This window comes from Parasteatoda tepidariorum, chromosome 10 (assembly GCF_982258835.1).
Source record: "Parasteatoda tepidariorum strain Cologne lab strain chromosome 10, Ptep-v5.0, whole genome shotgun sequence".
Classification (NCBI taxonomy): Eukaryota; Metazoa; Arthropoda; class Arachnida; order Araneae; family Theridiidae; genus Parasteatoda; species Parasteatoda tepidariorum.
In genome coordinates this window covers 58573809-58579808 of record NC_141764.1, presented here as the reverse complement: position 1 = coordinate 58579808, position 6000 = coordinate 58573809, and positions in this window count along the sequence as shown.

The following is a 6000-nucleotide window of genomic DNA, read 5'->3' as shown; positions in this document are numbered from 1 at the left end:
AGCCATTAAAAATTGATAAAATGACTATTTCACTGTGAACTCCTACCTTAACTGAATCAAAACATGCCTGTCTTTTGATATGCATTAGTAAAAGAAAGCTTCTAATATAGACAATCAATCATGGAATTATTTTTCCAAAAAATGATGTTGTAGCTATCATAAGAAAATATTCGATGAATTTAAATGGTTTTATTTTTACCTAAGCATTTCATAAAATCCATTTTCCTATCATTAAAAATTTAAAAACTAGTAGAGCAACTATTTCACTATTAGTTTTTATCTTAAAACAAAGCATACCTACTAATGCGTATTATTAATCGAAAGCTTCTTATATAGTAATGTATTCATGGATTTTCAGAGCAAGAAAATTATTTTAAACATTATGGTATACACCACTCTTTTCATTGTAGCTTTTTCCCCATGATTGCAAATAAATTATACAATCTCTTTGATTGTACATATAATTATTCCCTTCATTAATTTTAGAAAATTTTCTTATTTTTGTGTAAATTAACATTTATATTTAGCTTTTCATTTGAGTGATATGTGAACTGGGAGCCATCAAAAATGTTGATGGAATGAGACATTTTAAGCATCTTTCCAATTTTAGTTCCTCATTCTTGTATATCTCAAAAACATGCATAGTTTCGTTTTTGAAAGTAACTACACTTTCTCCGATGTGGCAGAGCAATTACTTTGAAAAAAATTGTTTAAATTCTTTTTTCTTACTGTTTGACATGAAATCAATTATTAAAAAAGATAAGAAAGAAACAATTTTACTTGAATTGATTCTTCCCTCCGCTTTAAGTTTATTTTCTCTTCTTTTTGCTACTAATAAAAATAAAATGTTTCCAAGCGATAAAGGCTCAAATATTAATGACCAGACAGACATTGTTTGCTATTCTATGTTATAAGTTATTTATTCTTAAAAGTATATAAAATAATACTTTATCTAAAAATATATATATATGTTACCTACTGTTATATGTTATAAACTGTTAAATTGAAAATGGAATTATTACTAAAGTTGGTAGGCACTTCCAGCATTTTTGATTTAACTTTGATAAAAATTTCCAAACCATTTATGCATTGCAGTATTTTTAACTTTCAATGCCTGGTTTTGAAAATTTTTGTTTTGAGCAATTAATACTGAAATTAATTGTATTACTCTGATATACCGTAAAGAGTTGTTTCATATTTTTGAAAAATCCTTTGAAAGGCGTTATTTACTTATTTTTTCCTATGCAATTGAGTGTATTGTAGCAGAAAACGAAACCTCCCTTTATAATATCTGCTCTAATAGCCCATTTTTAGATTTTTTCTGAAAATCAAATTAATGTATTTAATAAAACTGTGACATGGTACAAATTTTCATGCTAATGCAATTGCAGGTAAGCTTCGTTTAAAATAGGGAACTTGTTTTAGATAAACGAACCATATATGAAAGTTTCAGATTAAAAATCTTTCTTGTGAAAAACAAGTATGGTCAAATCTACCAGAATATTGCAAATATTATAAACACCAAAAATCTCGGTTATTTTTATTGAATCACTTTGGTCATAGTTTTGGTAAAATTAACAATAAAATATGGTTTTTATAAAATATTTGTATTAATATAATTTGTGTTTTATAAAATTGTGATAAAATTTGGTAATTTTGTCATGATACCTTAGACCACCGTATAAAAATAATTTATTCCGTTAAATTTACTTTTTAATTTTGTATTTGCTACTAAATGTGTGGTATTAAGAACTACAGCATTGAAATTCGGAATATCCTGCAAATCGTTACATTATGAAAGAAAAAATTGCAAATAAATGGATTAAATACTGTATGCTTTGGTTTTATTATCTAGAATAATGTTTTTTTTTCTTCCTTTTTTCTTTTTCTCTTTACCAGAAGTGTCTTACATTACGGAAATGCTTACAGAATTTTTTCAAAATTAGATTCCAATTGATCCTAAGGTTTGATCCGTTTAGCGTCTATTTTTATACTCTTTGTGTTTTTGACAATTCCAAAAGCTATTTGGTAAATGCTGTAAGTTTTAATGCGCAATAAATACTCAGTTGAAAAACTTAGCAAAATAAAGTTCTCAGAAACTTTCTTTTGAAAAAAAGAATATTTAACGGATTTTTTTTATTTTCTTTATTTTGCAACATTAATTTACATTGATAGCAATAAACCACAGATCGTAGTGGTTAAAGGTACTAATGGAAATCTTTCAACTGTTTTCTAAGTAAAAGGAGGCTTCAAGTGCTTTTGGCAACAACCAGACATCAGGAATCTTAGAAAATTTATCGTTCGGCAGATAGTAAACATCTCGTGAATTGGAAGCATGGTAACAAGATATAAAAGCAAGGCGTATTATTTAATTCCTATTTTTTGAAAGTATAAATTTGAAAGCTATCTTACTCAAATTAAATGAAAAGGCAATTTCAAACTTAATTCTTCAATTATAAAGATTTATTCTTTTAAAAACATTTCCATAAAAACGGCTTATAATAAATAATAATTGTTATTATTTCCTTTGCACGTTAGTGGGGTTAAAATTTTTTTTTTAATGATTTAATTTCTAATAATTTAATTTATAATAATTTATTAGTTGTGATTAATTTTATTTGAAAGTCATTTATGATTTCCCCGCATTAAAATATTCAAATTTTATACACCAAAATAAAACATTTTGCATTTTTCAAGTTTGCTGTTAGTGTTTGGAATTGGTAAGTACAGTTAAAAGATAAAATAATCTATTTTAAATTCTGTTTCTTAAAAAAGTCTTCTGCATAAAATTTGAAATTGAAAAAAATATTATTAAACAGTCCTTAATAATAGCATATGCTTTTTTATTTTAGTATTTACCCTTGTTTCATTAATATATGTTATATCTTTACATTGTACACTTAATTTTTTTGAATAATAATTAGGAGGGTAAGCAGCTTGTTTATTGTAGCTGACTGTTCTCGATGATAGCTTTGCAATAATTCTTGTTTCTTGGCACAAGACAGTAATCCCACAAAAGTTGAAATTATTTTCTTAAAGTATAAGAACTAAATAGCTGATCACTTGCGCTAGTATCACCACTTCTTGTGCGTAAACATTCACTGATGATTCTAATAAGATTCATTAGCGAATATAAACGATTTTCACCAGAAATCATTTTTCAAAATTTCATTTAAAATTAAAAGTTCATTATTATTGAAGGTACTAAGAGTATCAAAAGTATATTGTAGTGCGCAACAGTAATTTAATCTTCTTGTTTACTGATCATGCTGATGTATTAAATAAAGTTTGTACATTCAACACATTGTGCATGACACTGATTGCATATTTTAATCATTTAATGAATCTCCTTAACTGTAATTCATAATACTATTTTAATGTAATTTAAAAAAAATATTGCTGTAAATTGGTTTTATAAATTTAAACACTGATTTAAATCTTATTTACACCAATTATTTATCTTAAAACATTTAAGAAATAACTCTTTTATTTTTAAGCTCTTAATTTAGAAATAAATAGGATCAAAAATGTATTGATAGTGGAATATACTAAGAAAAACAAATATTTCCGGTAAATAACTTCAAATTAGGCATGCAAAATATTTAAAATATTTATAGGAATATTTTTCTGAGTTTTATTAAATTTATCTTTATGACAACCAACAATATATGGAAATTATTGCGACAAAACTGGATCCTTCCATGTAATTTTTCTAAAAAAAATGCAATGATGAAAATGGAAAACTGTGTTACACCATTATGTTTTTATGTTGCATAGAGATGATACAAAATAATATTTAACTTTTATTTCATAGTTTTTAAGGAATAAAGAAGTTTGATAAAACTCCTAAATAAATATTTTCTTAAGAAAATGTGCTGTTTTTTAAACGAAAAATGGTTCTGTTTTATAAGTATATTTATTTAGATAACATGTTTTGTATTCATAAACCAGTGCCTTTATTAATATTAATTTCTCTTATTTCCTCAAGCGCTTAAAAAGGAGAGATATAAAACACAAGACAATTTCGAAGTTTCTCAGAAAACAAAGGAGCTCAAATTATTTATTACGACACAATATGTTTTCAATCCTTAAGAGAATATAAAAATTCATCCTCAGTGTAATAACTTCGTTTTTTGTGGAAAGTTCTAATTAAGTGTTTTCGATTAAACTTTTTTTCAGTAACTAATGCAACTTTCTTTTAAATCTTTTTATTGAGTGAGTAAACTAAAGAGTGTTTGCATATGTTATTCTATTACTTTAATAAATAAAAAGTGGCTAAATTTAATATAATATAAATATGTGCAACATGTTTTAAGTATGTCATATCAGAGTATTTTAACAAACTTTTGGCTAATTTTAGGTTGTTTGAAATTAACGGGACTGCAATCGATGAAGAAATTATATTTAAACCTAAAACTGCAAACAGTAAAATTTTTTTTGGCTGAGTCTGATACTTTATTAATATAAATTCGCCGTTTACAAGATAACATTTTAATCGATAACAAATATTAAGTTTTAATGTCATTAAGTTCATAATATATATTTTATTTCAAAAACTTTTAAATCGTAGTTACATGAAAGTATTAAATCAATATTCAAATAATTCTAAAAGATTCTAAGACAAATATTAAAATCTAAAACAATAATTAAATATTATCTAAATTCTGAAGAATTTATGAATTTTTTTCCTTACATTTTATTATAATTTTCTATTTATATTAAGGATTATTATCTGAAAGTATATGGTCATAATTATACCAATTTTTTATCTCCTGCAACTCAATCATTTAAGAACATTTTAATGGTGAACATTCATGGTGAAAAAAAAGTGTAAATGGGGTCAGTGAGTAACTGAAAAAATATGGCATAGCAAAATTATCTTCTAGATTTAGGTTAGTAAAAATATTAATTCAGATAATCAAAGAGCTGGATTCCAAATATTTAAATTATTATTAACTACTTTTTAGGAATTGAAGAAGAACATGAACTTGAAGATCGTTTGTTAGTAACAGCGAGATTTGATTCTCCTTGTTGCTGGCAGGAACTTTTGCATAATATGGGATCATGGAAGAAAGTTCTATTTTTAGTGTTTTTGAGAATAGAAAAACCAAGAGAGGGTGAAGTTTATCTTCGGCAAAAGCTGAGCGTCTTCAGTAGTTATGCTAATCTAAGACAATTATAGAAATCGACTTCAATTTTTGCAAGGAATTTCAGACAGTGAGTAAGGTAAAAAAAATCAACATCATCAAATAAAGCTTGCTTTGCATTTAATGCAGATGAATTGAGGATACCGTATGCATGGAGTAATTAATAGAGAAACACTGTTTAGAGATTCTTGTAGGTATAAAAGTTGCTAACAGCAACTCTAAGACTTGAATTAGCTGATGGTAATAACTCCCCCACACGTGGTCAACATTTACCCACTTAAATTTTTGAAATTTTTAGTGAGGGAATAATGACCACCACTTTAAGAGCACTAGTTGGTATTTAGGAATGTTTATTATTTTTGTACACTCTTAAAGAGTTCAATAATCATTCTGAACCAATAAAACATTTAACTATACTTTTTTAAAGGTGATGGAAAAAGTTCAAATTAAAAAAAGTTATAACTGCTCATATCTACCCTCATTAACACTCATTGGCAATAGTTAAGTCTGAAGCAAGTAAAATGTCAATTGAAATATATTTAGAAAACAAATTATTTCGGTTTAATTTTTATATTAATATTATAATATTTTGCGGGGCACCTAGAAATTTATATGAACTCTCACAAATAATTAAACATTCAGGAAGATAACTTAAAATTGTTTTAAGCTCGTGTTTTATTTGGGTAGCACTTAAAAAAGCAAATATGTACTTTAGTGATAGCATATTCACTTAGCAATCTATTTAATAATGAAATTCAATGTGTATAATAATGTATTTTTAATTCAAAATAATAATTGGAAGCGAATAAATAATTTTAAGTAAAATTAATAAATTAATAAAAAGCACTTTTAT